The sequence below is a fragment of the Chiloscyllium plagiosum genome, chromosome 15 (assembly GCF_004010195.1).
Source record: "Chiloscyllium plagiosum isolate BGI_BamShark_2017 chromosome 15, ASM401019v2, whole genome shotgun sequence".
NCBI lineage: Eukaryota > Metazoa > Chordata > Chondrichthyes > Orectolobiformes > Hemiscylliidae > Chiloscyllium > Chiloscyllium plagiosum.
This window is the reverse complement of record NC_057724.1, coordinates 55,679,465-55,707,181: the sequence shown is the minus strand read 5'-3', so window position 1 is coordinate 55,707,181 and position 27,717 is coordinate 55,679,465. Positions and strand designations below refer to the sequence as shown.

The following is a 27,717-nucleotide window of genomic DNA, read 5'->3' as shown; positions in this document are numbered from 1 at the left end:
AACGTCTATCAATCTCATTCAGGAAATTTCAATTGACACAGTATCCCAGATCGTTCAGGTGAGTGCTTTGGATTCATGCTACCCTCCATGGGGAGAAGTGCTTCTTCAATTACCTGGTTTTAATATTAAGATTAAACATACCCTCTTCTGGATTACCAAAGCAGAGGCTATCCATTTTATCAAATCCTTTATTCATAGTAAACACCTTAACTGGATGTACTCTTCAGTGTTCTGCAGTTATTGGAATACAGGTCAAGTTTATGAATTCTGCCATAAAACTTAGCCATTTAAGCCAATTAAAAATCTGGTGAAATTTTATTGTACCCCTGCCTATATTTAATATCATTTCTCGTGATGCGCAGTGCCTAGGACTAAGTGCAGGATTCGATGGAGTCTTTAGTAGGGTTCCATACAATTGAAGCATAATTTCATCCCATTTGTATTGCATCTCACTTAAAATAAAGCACAGCATTTCATTAGTCTTTACGGTTGTATTTTGTAAAATTGGTCCACTGACTCTTCCATCTCTTGACTCCTCCACAGCTTCTCATTTCTCACCATTTAGAAAATAATGTGATTTATCTTTCTTTGATCAAAAATTGATACTCTCACGTTTCCCCACATGAGCTCTATCCACCATATTTTGGCTAAATTTCATAATCTCTGTCTTTGTCCTCTGTCATCGACTTACCTTTAAGCCTGGTGTCATTTGTGAACTTGGTTTTACAATTCAATTTTGTTTCATCCGATTAATACACAGAATAAAAAACAGAGGCTTCAGTACAGATCTCTGGGTGGCAATATTTGTTATATTCTGCCAATTGTAGGATGTATCTTTTGTCCATACACTCTGTTGACCCATGTTTTACATTTGCTACCAATGCCATTCATTTTCATCTTTGCTGAAAGTGAGTTGTCTGTTTGCTATCAAATACCTCCTGTGTGCACAAAAAGCATCCAGAAATACTTCATTATTCATCATGTTAGCAACCCTTTCAAAAATACAACCAGCTAGAATTTTCAACTGTTTGCTTTTTGATCATCGTTAGCATCCTGTACTTTACAAGATAATGAAAACAGTCCACAGTACCAGTAAGAGGATTTTGTTTTGTTGCTTTGAGTTGTTTTCAATATCTGGAATCCAAGAATGAAAGAACATAGAACATAGGTAAGTACAGAACAGAACAGGCCCTTTGGCCCACGATGTTGTGCTGAGGTTTAATCCTAATGTAAAATAAAATAACTTAACCTACACACTCCTCAACTCACTGCTATCCATGTGCATGAGGAGAAAGTGAGGTCTGCAGATGCTGGAGATCAGAGATGGAAATGTGTTGCTGCCTGACCTGCTGCGCTTTTCCAGCAACACATTTCCATCGCTATCCATGTTCATGTCCAGCAGTCGCTTAAATGTCTCTAATGACTCTGCGTCCACCACCACAGCTGGCAATGCATTCCATGCGTTCACAACTCTCTGCATAAAGAACCTACCTCTGATGTCTCCTCTGTACCTACTTCCTAATGTCTTCAAACTATGACTTCTCATACCAATCAATCCTGCCCTGGGGAAAAGTCTCTATCTATTCCTCTCATTATTTTGTACACCTCGATCAGGTCTCCTCCCTTCCTCCTTCTCTCCAGAGAGAAAAGTCTGAGCTTATTCAACCTTTCTTCATAAGGCAAGCACTCCAGTCCAGGCAGCATCCTGGTAAACCTTCTTTGCACCCTCTCCAAAGCCTCTGTATCTTTCCTATAGTAGTGTGACCAGAACTGGACACAATATTCCAAGTGTGGTCTCACCAGGGACTTGTAGAGCTGTAGCGAAACTTCGCGGCTCTTAAACTCAATCTCCCTGTTAATGAAAGCCAAAACACCATATGTTTTCTTAACAACCCTATTCACTTGGGTGGCAACTTTGAGGGATCTATGAACTTGGACACCCAGATCCCTCTGTTCCTCCACACTGCCAAGAATCCTGTCTTTAATCCTATATTCAGCATTCGAGTTCAACCTTCCAAAATACATCACTTCGCATTTATCCAGTTGAACTCCCATCTGCCATTTCTCAGTCGCATGTCTATGTCGCATTGCAGCCTGCAGTAGCTCTCGATACTATCAATGGCACCTCCAACCTTTGTGTCATCTGCAAATTTACTAACCCACTCCTCAACCTCCTCATCCAAGTCATTGAGCAGAGGGACCCCACTCAACACTGACCTCCAGGCAGAATACTTTCCATCTACAACCACTCTCTGCCTTCTGTCAGCCAGCCAATTCTGAATCCAGATATCCAAATCTCCCCATATTCCATACTTTATGACTTTATGAATGAGCCTACCTTGGGGAACCTTATCAAATGCCTTGCTGAAGTCCATATACACCACATCCACTGCTCGACCTTTGTCAACATATCTTGTCACCTCCTCAAAAAACTCAAAAAGATTTGTGAGGCATGACCTGACCCTGACAAAGCCATGCTGACTGCCTTTAATCACACTATGCTTTGCCAAATAGTCATAAATCCTATCCCTCAAAATTCTTTCCAAAGCTTTGCTGACCACAGACATAGAACTGACTGGTCTGTAATTGTCAGGGATTTCCCTATTACCCTTCTTGAGAAGAAGAACAACATTCGCCTCTTTCCAATTCTCCAGTACAACCCCCGTGGAGAGTGAGGAGGCAAATATCCTCGCCAGCGTCTTAGCAACCTCCTTTCTCACTTCCTGGAGCAGCCTAGGATAAATGTGGTCTGCCCCTGGGAACTTATCAATCTTAATGTTTTCCAAATTTCCAGCACATCAACTTCATCAATCTTGATCTGGTCAACACTGTATCCCAGCTCCTCAAAGTTTTCATTCACAACAAGGTGCCTTTCCTTGGTGAAAACCAAAGCAAAAAACTCATTTAGGGCTTCCCCTATCTGCTCAGATTCCATGCACAAGTTCCGTCTGTTATCCCTGATTGGCCCTACCTTCTCCCAGATCATTCTCTTATTCCTCACATATGAGTAAAATTCCTTTGGGTTCTCCCTAATCCTTCTTGCCAAGCCTTTTTCGTGCCCCCTCCAGGCTCTCCTCAGTCCAATTCTGAGCACTTTTCTAGCAAGCCTGTAATGCTCTAAAGCTGCACTAGATCCTTGCTTCCTCCACCTTACGTAAGCTGCCTTCTTCCTTTTGACAAGAAGCTCCTCTGTTCTCGTCATCTAAGATTCCTTAATCTTACACCTTCTTACCTGTCCCAGAGGAACAAATTTGTGCATCACTTGCAACAACTGCTCCTTAAATAGTCTCCACATGTCTGCCCTGCCCTTTCTGTGGAACAATTGCTCCCAGTCTGTACTTCCCAACTCATGTCTGATAACATCATAATTTCCTTTTCCCCAATTAAATATCTTCCCTCAGTAACTGCTTCTTTCCCTCTCCAAGGCTATGGTAAATGTGAGGCAGTTGTGGTTACCGTCAAAGTGTTCTCCCACTGTGAGATCTGACACCTGTCCTGGCTCATTGCCAAGCACCTAATCCAAAATGGCCTCTCCCCTCATCGGTCTGTCTACATACTGAGTAAGGAAACCCTCCTGAACACACCTGACAAAAAGGGCTCCATTCAAACCATCTGCATTTAGGAGGTTCCAGTCGATATTGGGAAAGTTGAAATCACCCATAACAACAACCCTGCTACTTCTGCATTTTTCCAGAATCTGCCCACTTATGAATTCGCCAATCTCCCTATTGCTATTTAGGGGGTCTGTAGAAAAACCCCAATGTGGTGGCTGTTCCCTTGCTGTTCCTAACTTCCATCCATACTGACTCAATAGACAAACCTTATTCAACAACCTTCATTTCTGTAGCTGTGATGCACTCTCTGATTAGCAATGTTATACCCCCTCCTTTTTTTCCACCCTCCCTGTACTTTTTAAAAGTTCTAAACCCTGGAACATCAAGCAACCAATCCTGCCCCTCAAACCCACGTCTCTGTTTTGGCCACAACATCGTCGCCCCAAATACTGATCCATGCTCTAAGTTTGTCGCTCTTATTTCAGACACTCCTTGCGTTAAAGCAGACACACTTTAACCAATCCCTTTGTTTCATCGTGTGAGAAACTTTCCTGATAGATTCAATACATCCTGTCACTGCCCCATCTGCAACTGTCCCCTCTCAGACATGTGGCTCGGATTCCTACCTCCCTGCTAAACTAGTTTAAACCCTCCCGCAACCCAGGACATTTGTGCCCCTCCAGTGCAGGTGCAACCCGTCCTCCATGTACAGATCCCACCTTCCCCAGAAGGTATCCCAATGGTCTAGGTATCTGAAGCCCTCCCTCCTGCACCAGCCTCACAGCCACGTGTTAAGCTGCATTCACTGACTGTTCCTCATCTCGCTGTCTCGTGGCACCGGTAGCAAACCTGAGATCACTACTCTACTCGTCCTGCTCTTCAGCTTCCAACCTAACTCTCTGCAGTCACTTTTCAAATCCTTAATCCCTTTCCTGGCTATATCATTGGTGCCAACATGTTCTATGATTTCTGGCTGCTCACCCTCTCCCTCCAGAATCCTGTAAACCCGATCGGCGACATCCCAGACCCTGGCACCGTGGAGGCAACATACCTTCTGGGAGTCCCGTTCCTGACCACAAAATCTCCTGTCAATCCGTCTAACTATTGAGTCCCCCCCAGTCTGTACTTCCCAACTCATGTCTGATAACATCATAATTTCCTTTTCCCCAATTAAATATCTTCCCTCAGTAACTGCTTCTTTCCCTCTCCAAGGCTATGGTAAATGTGAGGCAGTTGTGGTTACCGTCAAAGTGTTCTCCCACTGTGAGATCTGACACCTGTCCTGGCTCATTGCCGAGCACCTAATCCAAAATGGCCTCTCCCCTCATCGGTCTGTCTACATACTGAGTAAGGAAACCCTCCTGAACACACCTGACAAAAAGGGCTCCATTCAAACCATCTGCATTTAGGAGGTTCCAGTCGATATTGGGAAAGTTGAAATACCCATAACAACAACCCTGCTACTTCTGCATTTTTCCAGAATCTGCCCACTTATGAATTCATCAATCTCCCTATTGCTATTTAAGGGGTCTGTAGAAAAACCCCAATGTGGTGGCTGTTCCCTTGCTTTTCCTAACTTCCATCCATACTGACTCAATAGACAAACCTTATTCAACAACCTTCATTTCTGTAGCTGTGATGCACTCTCTGATTAGCAATGTTACACCCCCTCCTCTTTTTCCACCCTTCCTGTACTTTTTAAAAGTTCTAAACCCTGGAACATCAAGCAACCAATCCTGCCCCTCAAACCCATGTCTCTGTTTTGGCCACAACATCGTAGCCCCAAATACTGATCCATGCTCTAAGTTTGTCGCTCTTATTTCAGACACACTTTAACCAATCCCTTTGTTTCATCGTGTGAGAAAACTTCCTGATAGATTCAATACATCCTGTCACTGCCCCATCTGCAACTGTCCCCTCTCACATATGTGGCTCGGATTCCTACCTCCCTGCTAAACTAGTTTAAACCCTCCCGCAACCCAGGACATTTGTGCCCCTCCGGTGCAGGTGCAACCCGTCCTTCATGTACAGATCCCACCTTCCCCAGAAGGTATTCCAATGGTCTAGGTATCTGAAGCCCTCCCTCCTGCACCAGCCTCACAGCCACGTGTTAAGCTGCATTCACTGACTGTTCCTCATCTCGCTGTCTCGTGGCACCGGTAGCAAACCTGAGATCACTACTCTACTCGTCCTGCTCTTCAGCTTCCAAACTAACTCTCTGCAATCACTTTTCAGATCCTTAATCCCTTTCCTGGCTATATCATTGGTGCCAATATGTTCTATGATTTCTGGCTGCTCACCCTCTCCCTCCAGAATCCTGTAAACCCGATCGGCGACATCCCAGACCCTGGCACCGTGGAGGCAACATACCTTCCGGGAGTCCCGTTCCTGACCACAAAATCTCCTGTCAATCCGTCTAACTATTGAGTCCCCGACCACTAGCGCTTTTCAATTTTCCCCTCTTCCCTTCTGAGCTACAGTGCCAGACTCAGTGTCAGAGACCTGACAACTATGGCTTTCCCCTGGTAGGCCATCCCCACCAGCAGTATCCAAAATGGTATACTTATTGCTGAGGGGAACGGACACAAGGGATCACTGCTCTGACCGTCGGTTCCCTTTCCTCCCCCTTACACTAACCCAGCTGTAATATCCTGTGTCTGGGGAGTGACCACCTCCCTGTACATCCTCTCAATTTCCCCCTCAGCCTTCCGGATGATCCAGAGTTCATCCAGCTCCAGCTCCACTTCCCTAACTCAGTTTTCGAGGAGTTTCGAGGAACAATTGTCCAAATCCTGAAGTCAATCTTCAAGCTCAAACATTTCTCTAGCAATCATTCTGGTCACTCTACAGAATCTTGTTCCTTAGCATCACAGCAAATGTTATGAACCTGACTGAACTCCTTCAAAGTATTCAGAAGATAGTCTAGGACCTTACTTTTTATACTAAAGATAAATGTAATGTGATGTGTTTCAGGTGCAATTTGATTAGTCAAACTACTGGATTTAAAGCAAAATACACTTTATTCATCCACTATACTTCAAATTCAACAAAAGGAGAGAGGAATTAGAATAACTTAGCTCTATTGGAAAACTTAACAAAATAATAGATACAGTAACTATTGTTAAGTAACTGTTCCAGTATAGAAACATCCCATAAATACATCCTTGGCAAAAGGCACATTCAGAAAACAGATTGTCTCACATGCAACTCCTGCAGCAGGAAAGGAACCTTTACTTTTTACCTGTAATAGCTTCCACTTCTTCAAGACCCTAACAGCGACTGCTTAAAACTAAAAACTAAAGATCCTGGTTCTGTGGGAGCTTGAACGTACCCAGTCAAGTTGCTCTTATTGTTCCAACGTTTAAAACAAAAACATCCCAAGGCCTCACAAACTGTTTATTCTAGTGGCTCTGGTAGATTGCTTGGTACCTCTGCCTTAGTCATAGAGTCATAGAGAAGTACAGAACAGAAACAGAGCCTTCAGTCGAACTCATCCATGCCATCCAGATATCCCAACCTAATCCAGTCCCATTTGCCAACACTTGCCCCATATACCTCTAAACCCTTCCTATTTATATACCCATCCAAATGCCTTTTAAATGTTATAATTGTCCCAGCCTCCACCACTTCCTCTGGCAGCTGATTCCATACACATGCCACCCTCTGTGTGAAGAAGTTACCCCTTAGGTTCCTTTTAAATCTTTCCTTCTCACCCTAAACCTATGCCCTCTAGTCTGGACTTGCCCAACCCAGGGAAAAGACCTTGTCTATTTACCCTATCTGTGCCTCTCATGATTTCATAAACCTCTATGAGGTCACCCACAGCCTCTGAGGCTCCAGGAAAAACAGCCCCAGCCTATTCAGCCTCTCCCTGTACCTCAAAACCTCCAAACCTGGCAACATCCTTGTAAATATTTTCTGAATGCAAACTTTCTCTTCAAAATCAAGACAAAATAACTTCTTAAAGTCGTAGTATTGTCACACAAATTATGTGATTATTAATAAAAAAATCTGTTGTTTTTACGTCACCATGTTTCACACATTACAATAGTAACTATAATTCATCAGCTGTAATACACTTCAAGATGCCCTTTGGTTGTGAATATACTGTACAAATGCAAATTTATTTGTCAATAAGCAGTTCAAAAATAGTTTAAATATATTAATTTACATACAAATAATACATGTATATTAAGACCAATGGGATTTGACATTGTTATGGACCACGCCAAACCTCATCAAAACATTTCAAGAAAGTAACCCAGACCCTAACTTTGCTAATTGTTTTAAGCAGGTGTAACGCGAATATTCCAAGAGGGATGCAGTTGGTCAAACCACGCAGTTTTAAATAAAACAGAATTAATTTACAAGATTACGAATGAAACACAAACAAAAGAGAACAGAATACCAAATAGCTTAACCTCTCTGAAAACACAGCAGATTATCCCAATTTAATGATGCTGTTCCATATATTTGCAACAATCCCCATAAACATCCCTGGGCAAAAAAGGTAAAATCAGACACAGCATCTTGCAGGAGAGAAGTCAAAAAGAGAGGAGGATCAGCATGGACCTGCTTCTTTGGGTGCAGCAGCTTTTACAACTGCCTGACTACTTTCAGTGAATAGCTAGGCCAAAACCAAATCAAACCAGAGAAAAGCTAAGCTGGGACAACTGGCCACTCCCCTTTTATTGTACAAGTGTTTTATTTAAAATTTGAAAGCCTTTTGTCTGAGGCAGTATTTGTTAGTTATAATCAGACTTTTCAGAACCTGTGTTTTTATGACCTCCTGAAAAAAAACAAGGGCAGCATAACCTTGTTAAAGGAGCAGCTTCATCACAACATGCGTCTTGTGAAAATCTAGTCTTGCAAAGCACGAACAAAAATTAGAGCTATTCCAAATCAAGTTTTAGATATCATCAATCATGTATATATATATTTTTATAGATACTTTTATTGAAAATTTAACATGTTTTTACAAGTTTACAAATAAGAAAAAAACCCAAGTATAAACATTGATATACAATTAAATTTTAAATAAATAATAACCAAAATTTATCAAACAGAAAAAAAATACCGAGAGAAAAAAAAACAAAACTCAACGAACTACTAATCTAATCTACAACTAACCAGAGTGTATAATTAAGTCTCTTACATTATTCAAAAAAAGAGAAAAAGAAACGATGGATAACACAGAAATTGAGTAGTGAGATACATGCTCAGAATGTATTAACACCAAAACGTAACAAAACTCGTATTCGTGCAGGATTCCTCTCCCAAGGGGCCCCGGACCAGCCAGGCTTGCCATCTCAATTAAATAAAAGCTCTTGTTAGGATGACCGAAATATCTGTATTTATATAATTCAAGAAGGGCTGCCATATTTTATGGAATAAGCGGTCTTTTGGTGCACCATATTTGTAAGGAAGTCAAGGGGAATACATTCCATAATTAATCTGCCAATTCAAAATTCCAGGGGAGCCCTCAGCCACCCAGTTTACCAAAATATTTTTCCTTGCGCAGAAAGAGAGAATAGAAAATAATCTCTTTCCGTGCATATCTAGGGAGAGTAAGTTCGAAAAGCCCAAAAGGAGAGATACAGGGTCCACTCTAATTTCTGTTCCTAAGATTTCTGTCAGAGCACTTGCTAATTTAGTCCAATGTCTACAGATCTTATGACAGGTCCATAAGCAATGTACAAGAGTGTCCACCTCTATTTTACATTTGGGACACATTGGAGATGCTCCTGCCTTAAATTTTGCCAATTGATCCAGTGCTATATGGGCCCTATGAAGTATCTTCAACTGAATGGCCTGAGTTCTGTTGCAGATGGTGATTCTTCTGGCATTTTCCCAAATGTCATTCCACGTTTCTGTCGAGATTTCCAGTCCCAAATCTTGATCTCATATTTTAAGCAGATTGTCCATATCTCCCAGTACTTCATCATGTTATAAATGATAAATAGTACTGACGGAAGATACCCCCATTGGCCATAACATTCTATGTTCTCTATCTGATTTATAAAGACTATCTAATAACGTAATCTTCTTCAGTATGTAATCTTTTTAATAAAACTGGGGCCTTTGTCATTAGAATACATCTGCTTAAGATGACAGTTGATTGAAGTGTGGAGAGTTGCCAGAAGGTATTTGATTTGCTATTGAGTCAGTAATTAGAGGATATAAACTTAACTTCATCACAAAGGAAATGAGTCGAGATATTTGGGTTTTTGTTTCCACATGGATTAATGAATGTTTAACAACAGCCTGTCACTGGCTACCCCTTGTCTCCTTTCCCCATTCCTAGAATCACCCAGGGATTTTTGGTCAGCATCCCAGCTGATTTAATGCCTCTATCATTGCAACATCTCCGGCCCCCACAGCTCACCAATGTCATTCTTAGCATGCAAGTACCAATATTGACTATCTGTAAAAGTCTTCACATAATTCTTGTCAAAATGTCCTCTTTACAGTATTTATAACATTTGCAGAATATCCTTATCACCTCCAGGGTGACTCATTATTTGGAATTATCCACATTATTTTTAGTTATATTAAAATAAGTTTCCATCAACACATTCAGTTATCTTTAGCAATTAGAAATGTCTTGACAGAATTCTGTAGCTTCCTATTTAGGTTGCCTGCATAAAATTATTAGGTGAAACATTGTGCGGTTCAATGCCTCCTAAATTATGTGATTCTTTCAAAGCCCAGCTGTTGAAACTTTACAAAGGAAGCTAAATCATATAAGCTGGAGCTAGTAGTATGAGAGACACATTGGCATTTATTTCAAATAAACCATTTTGTGTTTATTCCTGACATAAAGTAACTCTCTGCTCATTTTAAATCCAAGTCATTTTGAGTAATTTCAAGCTTCAGACAGAGTTGCAACTTTAAATCTTTTAATGGTGAGATTCATTAATTTTCCTAACCTTTGTTTGCAATCACTAAGACAGCAGTTTCAATAACTATACCAAGTCTATGAACTAAAGCCTTGCATTTATGAGGGCTTTTCATGATTACCAGATATAGTTGCTTTACAGAAACACAGCATCTAATTCAAGCTCAGCAAACTCGCCACAACAGCAAGTTGAGAATAGTCAGATAGTCTCTTTTCGCTGATGTTGAGTAAGGAATAAAAATTGTTTCATGCCCACTGAAGGTGTGCCACATTCATACATTTTAAAACATACACTGCACTCAATGTGGAATGTTCTGGAACTGGAATATCTTTTTAAAATGGTCATTGGTGGGCTGCAAATGCGAGCCACTCAGGGTCATTTGCCTTGGTCTGTGGAGTGAAAAACTGCCACATTATCTCAAAAGAACAAAAAGACATATTCCAGACCCCACCTCTTAAAATCTTTCCAAAAACTATTTTCTAATGAACATGGGGTTTTCTGAAACCATAACAGTGATTGTCATATTTCCCAGATTTTTTTGTTTATTCATTCATTGGCTCTGCACATCAATGGCTGGGCCAACATTTAGTGCTAATTCCTAATTTTCCTGAAGCTGACCAGCCTGCGAGGCCATTTCAGAGAACAGTTGAGAGTTAACTGCATTGCTGTAGCTCTGGAATTACATTAGGCCATGAGTTCTATATATGTATGGTGATGCCACCATCCAGAAATTCAAAGCAGAAGTGTACCAGTGCTCCTTAGACAGCATTTTCCAAATCCACAGTCTGTTCCTTTTCTGTCGGATTTACCTCATCCTTATTTTCCTCTTCCTTCTTAAATTTCATTGGTGAAGGTGCGAGTGTGGGTCCAACACCAGAACTGGCAGCATTGCCAAGATAGACCCAGCAGCAAGAGATGGCGCCTGAAGAGTGGCAACTCTGATGTTAGTGGGTCTGGCATTGGTGGCAGAAAGATGATGGCTGAGCAGTGAAGCCCGAACAGGACTCCCTTTCAGTTATTTTAATTCTAAGTTATTCAAAGTGGTGCCAAAGTTTGATATCTGTTGAAGTTTTTCACTGTATTTTCATGTAAATACAAGTGCCAATAAATCATTCAATTCAATACAATTCAAGTCAATTCAATACCATCTAGAAGGACAAAGGCAGCAGATACATAGAAATGCCAACATATGTGAGCTCCCATCCAAGTAACTCATCATCCTGACGTGAAAACATATTATAATTCCTTTAGTGTCAATGGATCAAAATTTTGAATACACTCCCTAACAGCACTGTCTGCCTGCTTACAACTAATAGTTTACAGCAGTTCAAGAACACAACTCATTCCCACCTTCTCAAGGGTAACCAAGGAGTAGTAATAAATGCTGGCCCAGCCAGTGATGTCCACATCCCATGAATGAATTCTTTAAAAATCTGATTTGAAAAATAACTAGAGTGAAATTGGACAAATTGTAAATGTGCAATATTTCTTTGTCCATGAATTATTTTCTAACCATTATTCAAACTACAAAAAGTGAATCCTGGGAATCTGAGATAAAATCAAAAATGGCTGATCATACAGCATATTAAAATCTTTACTTTTATTGCCTCTTTAATATGAATTTGTCTTACTCTATTATCTTTTTGCCAACTTGCTGTCAGTTTGTGATAAGCCATAGCTTTTCTGTTGTCTGTATTGATGTTATACACAATGATGAGGCAATGTTGTAGGATCAATCTCAAAACAACATTCACATTGACTTGTAGGTTATATATTTATTTGCAGCTGCCTCAATTACAATCTTCACCTCAAGAGGCAATACTTACAGAGCCAGGGAGAGCAAAAGAGCGAGTTCATAGTTAAAGAACAGAATCTTTTATGCCCTGATTCAAAGGTAAGCACTCACAGCATAAAAATATCATGTTAAACGCAAGATAAAATATTCTTTTCCACAAAAATGTATTTTACCCTCATTCTCTGGACAGAACTGCTCCATCAAAACTGTGACATTTTTACTTTCCATCCAACTTTGGTTGTGACCTCTCCTGAGTACGATAACTAAACATTCATCAATTCAGAGATGTAGAAACATCAAATGTAGGAGCAGGCCTGGACCTTTTGATGCTTTAGCACTGCTCTACCATTCAAGGAGGAGGAAGTGAGGACTGCAGATGCTGGACATCAGAGTTGGGAGTGTGGTGCTGGAAAAACACAGCAGGTCAGGCAGCATCCGAGGAGCAGGAGAATTGACGTTTCGGGCATAAGCCCTTCATTAGGAGTGACATCATTCCTGATAAAGGGCTTATGCCTGAAACATCAATTCTTTTGCTCCTCAGATGCTGCCTGACCTGCTATGCTTTTCCAGCAGCACACTCTCATGCTCTGCCATTCAATATGATCACGGCCGGTCATCCCGTTCAGTACCCTGTTCCAGGGTATCCTTGACTGGAATATCCTTTGAATTGATTAGATTCCCTACAGTGTGGAAACAGGCCCTACGGCCCAACCTGTCCACACTGACCCTCCGAAGAGTAACCCACCCACACACATTTCCCTCTGACTAATGCACCTAGCACTATGTGCAATTTAGCATGGCCAATTCACCTGATCTGTACATTTTTGGACTGTGGGAGGAAACCGGAGCACCTGGAGGAAACCCACAGACACAGGGAGAATGTGCAAACTCCACACAGACAGTCGCCCGAGGCTGGAATTTAACCTGGGACCCGAGTGCTGCGAGGCAGCAGTGCTAACCACTGAGCTACCATGCTGCCCAAATTCTTTGTCCTCATATCCTTTGATGTCTTTTGTCCAAAGAACTGTATCTTTATCTTCCTCGAAAACCTTCAATGGTTTATTCTCAACATTTTCCTGTGCCAGAGAATTCCACAGACTCACCACTCTCTGTGTGTAGAAATTTCTTCTTAACTCTGTTCTAAAAAGCCTAACTTTAACCTTAGACTTTGACATCTGTGTCTGGATTTCCTGGTCATTGAAAACATCCTTGTTGCTTCTATCCTAATCCTATTAGGCTTTTATAGGTTTCTATAAGATCGTCTCCTCATTCTTCTGAATTCTGGTGAATATAGTCCTAAGTGATCCAGTCTCTCCCTGTACAAGGTGACATCCTAGGAATCAGTTTGGTAAACCATCTTTGCACTGTCTCAGTAGTCAGAACATCCTTCCTCAGATAAGCAGACCAAAACTGCACATTATACTCCAAATGTAGTCTTACCAATGCCCATCACAGTTGCAGCAAGCCATCCCTGTTCCTGTATTTGAATCCTCTCACTATGAAGGCCATCACACTATTTGTTTTCTTCATTGCCTACTGAATCTCCATGTTTACTTCATGGTTAGTATTGTGGCAACATGATAGCAGTGCAGGGAAAAATGTTTTTGATAATTTGCTGGTTAATCTAAAGCTTTATGCTTTATTTCTATACAAACAATTCAATTTCACAAATAAAAAAAACTTTTGTTCAGCATTTTAAAGAGCTAGATTATTTCCTTCAATCATTTTTTCAAATCAAAATCAACTCACTTCTGCATAGTCTCTCAAAGCCAGAGTTCAAGATATATGAATCATTCTTGCTGCTCTTCACAATGCCCTCTGAAATGGATTAATGCTTGGAACATTATTAGGATGCCCTAATAATATCGTACATTAATAATGTGATGATGTATTTCATTGTCATTTACGCCATCTTTTTGTGTATTTCAAAAGAAATGTAGAACTGTGAAACAGTCTGACAAAGGTGGTGCCTCTTCAGAACCGTGTAACAAAAGGACCAAACCCTTTTAGCAATATTATAAAAATAAAAATCTGAAGCATGCATCTGCACACTGTAGCTATTCCTGTTCAAAAGTGATTCTTATAGATAACACATCTCAGAAAATTACTTGAACATTAAGTACCTTGACATGTTTGCACTGTCAAATGTGTCAGTTTGCAGAATCACTCCTCTCAATTATAATGAAGTAAGACCAAAGGCATTCTACAATAGGTCTGCTGTTGCAAAATTATGTACTGTCAAACTTAGGGTAGAACCTGGACCACTGAGAACTCCCCTAGTGACATAATGGGTGAATACTTCACTGTAGAACTGAACCATACCTGTCAAACTGAGGTCTGTGTTAAGTCAATGGAGTTGATATAGTCAACCTCAGCAAATCCAGGCAGTAGGGGAAATGCACAGTCATGATTTTTACCAATGATTGCTCTACAGTAAAGCTGGAAATGTTTGTGGTCAATGGTCAAGGTTAAATGGAGTTTAAATGTAATATCACACCCTCCAGAAATAATGAACCACAAAAATGACTGGGTTCACACACAATAGTTGATAGAATTGCCATTTTTGTATAATTGCTATTATAATCCAGCATGAGTTAATACTCTCAGAGAGGAATAATCTAAAACTAGGAAAGAAAATTAAAAATAATAATCAGACTGTTCAGCCATAACACTAGGTTTTAGTGAGGTCACGTATAATTATCACATCCAATAAGAGGTCTGTTTAATTGGTGTGCTTTTGATGGAGCAAGGAATTGAATTATTGAATTGAGTTGAAGGGAAGCATGAGAACTTTACCATCCTCATGAAAACTGTCCAAGATGATAGGATACAGACTCTGCTTTGGGGACCAATAATCTGTGCACAAAATCTACCCAAAAATGTGCGTGTTTTTAGAATTATTTTTTTCTTACGTTTCACTGCAAACCAATTTGTATACCAATACAAAACATAAAAACTGTCTGGGACCAGCACAATTAAACCTTTTTATTCTTAAAGTTATACTTGAAGAAATATTGCTTGCTATATTCAGCAGTAGTAATGTGGTACAACTTTATTAATGGAGCAGGAAATACGTTTATCACAAAAAAAACTTTTCAACTTGTATGTCTAATTCACCTTTTGATAAAGCCAACATTTAATAACTGGCCAACTAACTGTACTTGTGTTACCGATGAGTTTCTTAGTAAATGTAAAAAATAGAAATATTTTTAAATACAACCAATAATGTTTTGTGCCTCAAACAAAAGCTTAATTTTTAAAGCCATCTCAAAGGCCTGAAAACAAACACAGAAAGGTGAATAATTTAATTTGGGTAATAATCAACTTTGTGAGTGGAACTATCTTCTAATAATCCTTTTTAAACTAATGCACAATTTTGCTTTTGTTTCACTATCCTTGGGTGAAAACTCCTGCTTCTGAAGCCTGAGATAGGCAGAAAATGTATCCAATTAACTTAGGTTGAGACTGAGTCATAGTGGAGGATTTAAAAGGTAAATAAAGAATATTTTCCTTGCGCTCAAGTTCAGCAGACTAAAATTTACTCTGCTTATAGGAGTGATGCTGAGGCTATAGCTATGGAAAGCTTCAGAGTATTGCTCTGTAGGGACATGCTACTTTTCGTGGCCATGTTTGACATCTGGTAATAGTATCACATTTTGACTTCCTCCAGCAACAGAAGACCTCCAGGCACAGATTAGCAGAACAGTGGCTGCTCCTTCACCAATGCCATAAAATACCAGGAAAATTTATAAAAACCCACAAAAATGTACACCAGGATTCTGTAAAGAAATAAGAATAACCTGAATGCATTTATCTGACATTGATTCCATGGACAAGGGAAAACCATGATATTTGCTGCTAAATCTTTCTCACTGATATTATTTTTATTCATTCATGGGATGTGGACATCATTAATTGTGCCAACATTTATTGCCCATTCCTAGTTGCCCTTGGGTTGATGCTGGTGAACTGCCTTCTTGAAATGCTATAGTCCGTATGCTATAGTCCACAATGGTTTTAGGGAGAGTATTTGAGGATTTTGACCCATCGACACTGAAGAAATGGCAATTTCCAATTCAGGATGGTGAGTGTCTTGGAAGGCAAAATGCAGGTGGTATTGTGCCCATCTGTCTGCAGCCCTTGTCTTATGCAATAGAAGTGATCATGGATTTGGAAGTTGCTGTCTGAGGTGCCTTTGTGAATATCTGTAGTGCATCTTGTGGGTAATACACATGTTGCTGCTGAGCATCAATGGTAAAGGGAGTGGATGTTTGTGGATGTGGTGCCAATCAGGCGGGCTGCGATGTCCATGATGATGTCAAACTTCTTGAATGTTTTTAGATCTGTAGTCAATCAGGCAAGTGGGGATTTTCCACCACACTCCTGAAGTATGCCTTGCAGATGGTGAACAGGTTTTGGAGAGTCAGAAGGTGAGTTACCTAGCCTCTTGACCTGCTCTTGTAACCAATGTATTAATATGGTTAGTCCAGCTTCTGATTAATAGGAACCCCAAAAATATTGATAATCGGAGATCCAGTGAAGGTAACACCATCAAATGTCAAGGAATGATGGATAGATTTTCTCTTGTTGGAGATGGTTATTATCTGGAATTGGTGTAGCATGAATGTTACTTACCACATTTCAGCCCAATCATGGATATTGTGTAGATATTCCTGCATTTGGACATGGACTGCTTTAGTATTTGATGAGCTAAGAGTGGTGCTCAATATTGTGCAATCATCAGTGAACATCCCTACTTCTGACCTTAAGATGGAAGGAAGTTCCTTAATGAAGCAGCTGAAAGTGGTTGGGCCTAGGACCCTACCCCAGGGAAATCTTGTAGAGATGTCCTGCAGCTGAGATCACTGTCCTCCAGCAAACACAATGACCTTCTTTTGCACCAGGTATGACTCCAACCAGTGGAACATTTTCCAACTGATTCCAGTTTTGCTAAGGCTCCTTGATGCCACCCTCAGTTAAATGCAGTCAAATTGATGTCAAGAGCAGTCAGTTTCACCTCAAATTTCTGGAATAAAGGAACACTTACAACTGGGCATGGTGGTGTCTTATAATATTTAATACATATATCATATTGTGATGTAATATAATCTACTAGTCATTTGTATTCTTTATCAGTAGTTTTAATTTTTGAGAGGTGGGACAAGCAAATTTTCATTTAACCTCTTTTTATTAGCCACACTCCAATCTGCAGAGGTCAATAACACTTTTGGACTTCTTGATGGGAAACAGTTTCCTCAATTAAATTCATTAATACATATAAACTCAAAGCAAGAGTAAGCCATTCAGCCCTATAAACCTGTCGCACCCTTCAATATGATCATGGCTGATCATCTACATCAACGCCATTTTCCTAGTTTTTCTCCATACCTTTGGAGGCCTTTAATATCAAACATATATCAATTTCTTTCTTGAATATAGTGATCTGGCCTCCACATCCTCCACAAGTTCCACAGGTTGACTGTCTTCTAAGTGAGAAACCTCTTCTCATCACAGACCTAAACTCCCCAACTAAGAAAAACTCAGCAGTTCTGGCAGCATCTGTGGACAGAAACATTGAATCCAATGATCCTTCTTCAGAACAGAAGCTTTACTATCCTCTATGTTGTGATGAAAGGGTGTGGTTGATATATTTTAAAGCTTAGATTGAACACTAATGGCATATGGGTCTTGGTTTAAAATTAATTAGATTGGTTGTTCCAGAGGCATGATTTTGCAACCAGCATGTTTCAGGAGGGCAAGTGAATGCAGGACCTCTGGTATGTTAATGGAAGTTTGTTAAGAAACAATAGGCACTTAGCCATTAGTTTTATTGAAGACTAGGATGATTTTTTAAAACATTTTGCTAAATTTAGTTTGTAGGAGAAGCTAGAAAATGAGATTATTCAAAACAGTTAAGAGAATAATTTACCTCAATAAAAGTGATCAGTTTGTGAAATTTCCAGACCAGAAGAGATGGTTAGAACTCTGAAAACTATTAAAAGACTGAGCTCTTGGTTATGAGAACATTCGGGGAAAAGGCTTCACAAGCTGATAGGACAGAATCTAAGAAGCAGCAAGGCAAAAGTGAGGACTACAGATGCTGGAAACCAGAGTTTAGATCAGAGTGGTGCTGGAAAAGCACAGCAGGTCAGGCAGCATCCAAGGAGCAGGAGAATCGACGTTTCAGGCAAAAGGCCTGATGAAGGGCTTTTCCCTGAAACGTCGATTTTCCTGCTCCTTAGATGTTGCCTGACCTGCTGTGCTTTTCCAGCACCACTCTGATTTAAACTCTAAGAAGCAGCAGTTAAGTCAAAACTAGACATTGCATAGAGAAGGAAATTGACTCTGGATTTTGATTAACTGCAAAGTGATGGTATTGGAAGCAGGTGGAATTTTACTTTGCTGTGTGTTTTCTGTTTTTCACACCAAAGTCTATCACTTTGTATTTATCCATATAATACTGCATCAGCATAATGTCTCGGTATATTCTGTATGTTCATGCACATTATAGGAGATAAATACTGGAGAGTCTTTAAAGTTTAGCTTATGGAGTAGGTTACAGATGTGGGGTGGTAAAAATTAAAACTTTGGCATTTGGAAGAGAATAAAAGTTAACCTAAATAAAGACGTTTATGGTCAGAGAAATTACTAAGTGATATCTACAGAGAATAAAAGGAATAGGAAGAAGATCTTGTTGAAGTACATAATAAGCATAGAAAAGGTTAGTTTCTGCATTATGTCAAGATAAAGGATAGTTGCAAAGTGGTGAATAACTTCATCACAGAATCCCTACAGTGTGGAAACAGGCCCTTCAGCCCAACAAGTCCACACCAACCCTCCGAAGAGTATCGCACCCAGACCCATTCACCTACCCTATTACTCTAAATTTCCCATGATTAACGCACCTAACCTACACATCCCTGAACAATATGGTCAATTTAGCACGGCCAATTCACCTAATCTGCACTTCTTTAGACTGTGGGAGGAAACCGGAGCACCCGGTGAAAATCCACACAGACACAGGGAGAATGTGCAAACTCCACACAAACGGTTGCCCGAGGCTGGAATCCAGCCAAGGTCCCTAGCACTATGAGGCAGTAGTGCTAACCACTGAGCCACCATGCCACCCCTAAGGAAGCATATGTTAACAAAAATAAAGCAAGACTTGCATGTGTAACAGACTGATCAATAACTGAGATAGTTTTCCTTATGGAATAACAAAGGCTAAAAAAACACTCAAAAAATGTTCAGCAGACAGTTAATATTGTTACTCAAGGATAATACATCTGGACTGAAGAACGAGTGAGATTTATCTTTTACCTTTAATTAGCTCTATGATCTTCCATCACAGCCTTGGAAGTAAGCTGATAGCAGAAAGACAAAGACCAACTACCAAATGACTTTCCTTCCTTAATTATTTCAGGAATTTTTGCTTGAATATATTTAATTGTAATCCCTTTCATTTTAATGTTTGAGAATCAGAATGACCTAACCAGACAGACTCATTCAAATGACAGTCATCAGTCCTGCCTTGTTAATTGCCTTTGTCAAATAGGAATCCACATTATTTGTCTTGGACACTTTTACACACATTGCTGTCACATACAAATTATAAAATTTTACAATTTGTGCAGTCATAGAAAGTTAGCACTATTAACTATTTGTGGCTAGCCCTGAATTATTCTTTGAAACATAAAGCTACTTCTACTGAAGTCCACCATTCCCTTCCCTTTATAGTTAATTATTTGATTATCAGAACACTGTGCAGCCGAGTTATGTTATGTTATCACTCTATTTTGATCCCCTGTCTACAACAGTTGCAGTTTAGATCTAACAGCAACTTAATGACCCAGATTATTTGAGGGTAACATCAACAAATATTGAGATATTTGCTATTGTTCTGTGTTGAGACCTGGAGTATGTCCTGATCCACAGTATGCACAGTACTTACAGTGAACATTTAAACTTTCAAAGGGTAGATTTATGTCTCCCTGAACTCCACAGGTGGGAAGAGTCCTTGAAGTGGCCATGATTTGGCCCATAAATGAATGGAGAGGCCACGTCTCACCCTCCATGGTATTCTACTTGTGGGGACAGGCAGGATGGATAGGCAATACCCATGGTGCTGCAGCCATCATGTGCGTTTTTACAATCCCATCCCCATCCCTCTGGTTGTATCCCTCCTGATGACCATAAAATTCATCTCATCCTCGAAAAACTTCACAACACAATGCTTGCAATTTCAGCCTAACTGATGGAGCATGAGGGCCTGTGTCTTTAATTAAATAAATGCAACGACTAATAACCTCTAAAAACAGATTAATGTGATAGCATAGTAAACAGTATAATCTGAGTGGCTATATAAGAAGTACAGCATTGTTTATCAGCACAGTTCTGAAAATTAAGACATTTTAACTTAAAGCCAGTTAAGCTGAAATATTTATGTACTTTTGTGTTATACTGATCAGAATTAAAATCCATCACAATAAAAGTGATTCTTCTTAAAAACTAACATTTCCCTCTGATCTGTCAAACTGTAGGTTCCTCATAGCTGAAGCAGTTTCTTAGGTAACGTGTTTGTGACTGATGGTGGTTTCAAAATATCACAATCGCATCCAGTAAGGAATGAAAAGGATTGCTGCAATGTCAATGCTAATGCTAACTGATAATGAGGATATGACTTACAAAGATGAAATAAAACACTTGAATTCAGTGCAAAAACAAACTAGCAACCAAATCCCTTAACAGTCCCCAGCAACCTCAGTTACAGTGCCCTTCCAGGGTAGCAAGGTAGCGAATCAATGTTATCCACTATGTGCAACACGTGACAGTATCACACCATTAAACTGTCACAGAACTGCATCATGAATCTGCTTTACCAACTGCTTCCAGTATCGGTGTCAAACTAACACAATATATCAGGAGGACCATGGCCATGAATTTACATTATCCACAGCCTAAAATGTCACATAATTTGCCTAAATATTATATCAACCAATCATTCTCAAACCTTCAAAGTCTATAAAGGTAGGATTGTAAGTATTATATTTTAATTCTATCCCACAGACCAGCAATTAAAGGAGCACACTGATTTAGCTTGCATGGCAGTCTATTTTTTGCAGCAATGTAATTGTTTTTGACAAACATTTCATTAGAATGGAATAAATCACTATTCTAGAAGAAGAAGGGCATATCATCATGGAGGTAAAAAAAATGGTGAATATGTAGAGCAATAAATATTTAACTCACTCTGCCTAGGAGTTCATTCCTAGGGTTCAAAGATAAGTCATTGAATTTTCTACTATGTGCCTGTAGGGAATACTTGTAATTACTTCAAACCACTACTTGTGTGATTTAGGTAGATATCTTACTCTAAATCTGATTTTTAGCTCTTTGCATGACCATAAAAGCACCTTGTAGATTTTTTTATTACCATTCAATTCCTTTCAGAATAAATATATTTTGTTTGTTAAATATATGACATCAGCAGACTGTGTACTTCAGATTTCCAAAGTTAACAGGATAAAGAAACTGGTTCTGAATGGAAGCACAAAACTGGTGTGTGCATTTATTTTTCATGTATTCCCAAAGGAAATATAAAGCAAATCACATAACACAGGCTTATCAGTGAGTTACAACAGTGAACGTTCACCTTGAGGGACATGGTTTATGTCTATCTCAGACAAATGGAAATGAAATTTCTCTCTATCTGACTAAAAGAGTGCAATATAAAGTGAGGATGAGATTGGATTCTTAACCCAAATACAACATTGGCCACTTATTGTTGCATAACTTTTAATCGTATACAACGATTTGATTACTGTTTTGTCACCTGCTTAAAGTTGGTCTCAGAGAATTAACTGTTATGCACCTCTCCTGAAATCGTTAATTTAAACAAATGTCAAAATATGAAAACAGCAGAAGTTAGTATGGCTTCTGGATACAGAATTGGTTGGCCCATAGAAGAGAGAGGGTGGTAGTAAATGGAAAGTATTCAGCCTGGAGCTGGGTGACCAGTGGTGTTCCACGGGGATCTGTTCTGGAACCTCTGCTCTTTGTGATTTTTATAAATGACTTGGATGAGGAAGTTGAAGGGTGGTTAGGATGTTTGCCGATGACATGAAGGTTGGTGGAGTTGTGGATAGTGTGGCGGGCTGTTGTAGGTTGTAACGGGACATTGACAGGATGCAGAGCTGGGCTGAGATATGACAGATGGAGTTCAACTTGGAAAAGTGTGAAGTGATTTATCTTAAAAGGTCAAATTTGAATGCAGGTTACAGGGTTAAAGGTAGGATTCTTGGCAGTGTGGAAGAACAGAGGGATTTTGAGGTCCATATTCATAGACCCTCAGTTACCGCCCAAGTTGACAATGTTGTTAAAAAAACGTATGGTGTGTTGGCTTTCATTAGCAGGGGGGTTGAGTTTAAGAGCCATGAGGTTATGCTGCAGCTCTATAGAGCCCTGCTTAGACCACACTTGGAATATTGTGTTCAGTTCTGATTGCCTCATTATGGGAAGGATGTAGAAGCTTTAGAGAGAGTGCAGAGGAGATTTACCAGGATGCTGCCTGGACTGGAGGGCATGTCTTATGAAGAAAGGGAGGGAACTATGGCTTTTCTCATTGATAGTAGATACATTCAGGACATTTAAGCAACTCTTGGATAGGCACATGGGTGATAGTAAAATGAAGGGTATGTAAGTTAGAGTAGGATAAAGGTTCTGCACAATATCAAGGGCTGAAGGGCCTGTACTGTACTGTGCTGCACTGTTTTCTGTTCTATGTTCTAGTATTAGGTTCATCAACCCAGCCCCACCAGAACAATAATGCAATCTCTTAAATCTTTCATAAACTGTCACATCAACTCATAGAATTGACAAAAATACAAGTTGAAACATTTGCAACAATCAAGAAAAAAATTAGGAATTTCCTGTTTAACACCATAGACAAAAGGCCAATCTCTAAAAAAAACTCTGGTAGCTCATAATGCCTTAATATTAGAACCAACAGGCAACTTGGTCTCAAAACCTCCTCTTCTCTCTGGAATTTGTCACAATTACTTTTAAAGACTAATAAATCCTTATCTAGTCATTTTTTTGGCATTTTGCTCTAGAAGGTAGTGATTCCCTATAAAAATGAGACTCCATGGTATATAACCTTACTCTTTAACTATATATTTTAAATGCCTAACCTCTTACTAAGCAACTTGAATACCCTAAACAGCCAGACTGAGCCCATTTCAAAACTTGACAGACTTCAATCAGATCATCTCTAAGTTTAATTTCTTCAAAATTAAATCATCACAACACTTAGTACATAAGGTAATTAAAGTGACTGTTGGTTGGAGAGCTGACCAGAACCCATTTCAGGATGCCACACAACACTGAGTGCTAGTCAAAGCCTGGCAACTCTTCATCACTCCACAAAGCAACCAAAGAGCCTTGCGGGGGAAAAAAAGTCAACTCATATACCATGTTCTTATGTTTCTATATGTGACCCCAGACATATAGTAATGTGATTAACTCATACTGTTTGTTGAAATAGTCCAGGTGATGAATAATCATGACTCAAATTTGAAGTAATGGGAACACTATCTTATTTAATTCTACAGGCTGCTTGTAAAGAATGGAAACTTGGTACAGACTTATTCTTACCGGTTCTGTTATACATTACATATTTATTAGATGTAACTGTGAAATGTTTTCTACTTTTTTTTATTCACTCATGAGACATGGGCATTGCTGGCTGGCCAGCCAGAATTTATTGCTTTATCCCTAACTGCCATTGAACTGAGTGGCTTGCTAGGAAATTGGAAAGGTAAATTGGGAGTCAACCACATTAAGTCACAAAGAGGCCAGACCAGGTGAGGAGAGCAGATTTCCTTCCCTGAAGTCAGTCAGATGTCAACAATCGGCAATGGTTTCATGGACATCAGTGGATTCTTAATTCCAGAGTTCAAATTCCACCATCTGCCATGTCAGGATTTGAACTTAGAACATAGGTTGAGTTTCTGGATTAATAGTCTGGTGATAATACCACAAGTCCATTGCCTCCACTGAAACAACATTTTAAATAATTCCTTGCTGGTACAGAACTTAAGTGAACAAGAAGCCACAGCTTTTCATTTTGTACTCCTCAGGGCTATGTCACAAGTAACAAACTGAGAAAATATACACCAATTTATACTATGAGAGGAAGGTGCTGATTGGCTGTGTCATTATTGGCAAGGAAATACAGCAAGAACAATTAACTGTTATAGTATAACACTTTAGCTCCAAACTCTGATATATAACTGTACAACAATATATAAAAGGGCTCTTGTGGCACAGTGATAGTGTCACCACCTCTAAGCCAGGAGACCTGAGTTCAAATCTCATCAGCTCCATAGCTCTGTTGTACCTTATCTGAATAGGTTGATTAAAAATATTTACAGTAACACGTAACACTAGCAATACATCCAGTTGTATTCGAAAAGGAGCTTATAAACACCTGCTTGAAAGTAATTAGGAATGAAGAAGAAATAACTCTCCTTTCCAGTATTGTTCATTACTGTTAATGAATGATAAAGCACTGAACAAAATCATCTGGTTGATGTCGGGGTTGAGAGTGTGGTGCTGGAAAAGCACAGCAGGTCAGGCAGCATCCGTAGAGCAGGAGAATCGACGTTTCAGGCATATGCCCTTCATCAGCCCTTCATAAACCACTTTCTCCTCATCTGGTTGACCATGTCATGAAATTAAACCACTTCTCCCGAGTTTATTGAGACTATTAGGTGATGTGGGAGTGCTTCATGCTAAAGATGAAAAAAAATCATTTTCAAGCACCAAGATGTCAATTCCTAATTGATGTCATTATTACTTAACAAATTATTTTATTTTACTCTATCTTCATTAGATAGACTTGATTTTGAAATACCAGTTTCTACAATTCATGTCTGAATTACATGAGAATTAGTGAATTATTCTAAAATAACTTACATTCAAAACTGATTAACAATTCAGCTGCTGCACAGTAAATGTGTAATCATGTTAACCTCATACTGTTATGTCAATATCATCAGCTCTGACAAAACTGGAGTGAAATTAAATGTTTCTTCTGAGACCTGTGTGCCAGGAGAAGATTTATAACAGTCATCATTTCACCGCTCATGCTTTTCTATTGATGGATACTTAACATACTCAACTATTGACTCTGAGGAAATGAATTGAAGCCAGTTGTAGGCTTTGTGTAGAATACCAATTAACCCTTCAATGGAAAAATTGCTCTAGTTTAATTATGCAGCGTTTTACCGAGATAAAATGCTTTCCTTTCATATCCAGGATCAGCATTCAAAGCTAGCCGCATAGACAGAATTGAACGCTCTTCTCTAGTGTTTAACATCCAGAGGGAAAAATGTCCTCACAAGATGTATTGTGTTCCTAGGCAATATCCCTGCATAGTTCCGAGTGAATTAAACTTGTTCCCAAAAGAATAACCTAGCTGTTAAGAAAACGAGAGTTCAAATCAGGAGCCATGACCTCTAGATTCTCCAGCAGTTGGTTAATAAGCTGAGTGAGGCTGTGTGGTGAGATTAGTTCTGTAGTATGATAAAATGTGTACATTCAGAAGGGGCTTACAGATCCAGTTTGAATTGTGCCATAGAACCTAATGATATGTGTTGCAGAGTTGGGTAGTCTTCTCCCAGTGTAAATACAATGGCATTCCTTGTGGTCTGTGATCCTCATTGTTATCCTGAAAATACCATGGATGGTGATCAAGGACAAGTCCATGCACATCAATGATGGGGTGCATGGTGTCAACAATAGAAAATATCTGGTTGACTACAGTAAGCTTTTATAGTGTTACTCGAGTGCAATACATCCCAGAGAGGTAATCTCCAAGCCATTTAATGCAGTAAATTTGGCAGTGGTTGGTTGAATCCTCACTTGACAGTTCTGCAGGTAAATACATTTAAATGTATGGAGTGAAAATATGCTTGCCTCTGAACTGGTGGGCACACAATCTGGATGACAAGACAAAGCAGAGAGAGAGAAAGTAATGACTTATGCAGACAATATTGTGAAACACCGCCAGTTACATGGCTGCATGTACACTGATGAACAAACGACCAGGACATTTTATTGCTAAGAAATTAATAGGAACTACATAACAATTACTGAATATTCAATGGAAGAAACTCATTTGAATAAGCCCAAACTGTCAAATTGCTTAAGCACCCCTTAATAGTCACAAAACATCAATTTGATCAGATGAGGTAGAATCTTTCTCTTTGAACCTTTCTTGCCATTCAAGGTTTTGCAAATGGAATTAGGCAATATTAGGCAACCTGAATATTCAAACCACAGCAGCACAGGCTGTTGATAAAGCAATACCTTTATGGTGAAGGCTGCTGTTAGAATCAAAAGAACATGGGATGATTTAAGCACAGAAAAGGTCATTCAGTCAATGTTCCCTATCAGATGCATAGCTACTCCAGGTTCTGCATTCATCAATAGATATGCTAATACATTGACTTCTGGTTTTGGAAGTCACAGCCATGCATGGACCTTGAATGCCCATGGCAAAAAACACATAGAGGCTATTGCATTCAATTCAATGAGCCCTTCTAAGTTTTGTGCAAGCATAATGCAGCTTATTGAAGTCCCTCACTCCTGCATTATCTTATCGTCATGTGCGTATCCGATTTCCATTTTAAAGCATTAATTGTATCTGCCCACACCAATACATTTTCAAGTAAGTCATTTTGGATCCTAACCATTGGCTGGATAAAATTGGTTTTCCTCACATTTCCACTTTCTCTAAGGAAAACAAAACAGCTTCTTCCATGTAACTGAACTCTGTCATCCCTCTAATGATGTTCATAACTCTTTACCGTACTCTTTTAAAAAGAGTTCAATCCTTCATAAACAGACAGACATTAATCTGATCCATGAGGAAGACATCCATAAGGGGTGGGGGTTGGAGGAATCCTTTTTAAATTAATCTTGTTGTGACTAACTGAGGGGCTAACAAATAAACAAGGGAAGCCAGTTCATCTCTTCTCAACCAAGATTTAATGTTCCAGGGTATCCATCTGGAACTGTCGAAGCTTGGAGAACGAAGCAAGTGAGCCCTTACTCATTTTTCTGGGGTGAGCATGGAACCCGGAATCAGAAGTGGCAGCTGCTACATCGGCAGATATGATGTCAGCGAGGTAGGCTGAGCGGTGAAAGTTGGCATCTGATAATCGGCGACTTTGTCATTGGTTGGGTCTGGTGCTGGTGGTGGCAAAGCAGTGGTGGTGGAGAATTGGCCCAGTGACAAATGCTGGTGCCTGCAGAGCGATGACTTCAGTGTTGGTTGTGGACGGCAGTGAGGTGGCGGAGAAGACATAGCGGGGCACAGGCATCGTTGATGATAAGCTGGCTCAGGACTGAGGAACTCTCTTTAAGCTATGTCTTTCTATTTTTTGCTTATTCTTAAAACTATTCA

At 39.6% G+C, this 27,717-nt stretch overlaps 1 long non-coding RNA gene across 1 annotated transcript; it reads left to right on the top strand.

The window, feature by feature from the left end:
* LOC122557513 lies at positions 1 to 27,717 on the top strand. The gene is made up of 3 exons (XR_006313861.1): positions 1 to 58; positions 12,239 to 12,347; positions 27,311 to 27,717. It is a non-coding gene; the product is annotated as an uncharacterized LOC122557513 (long non-coding RNA).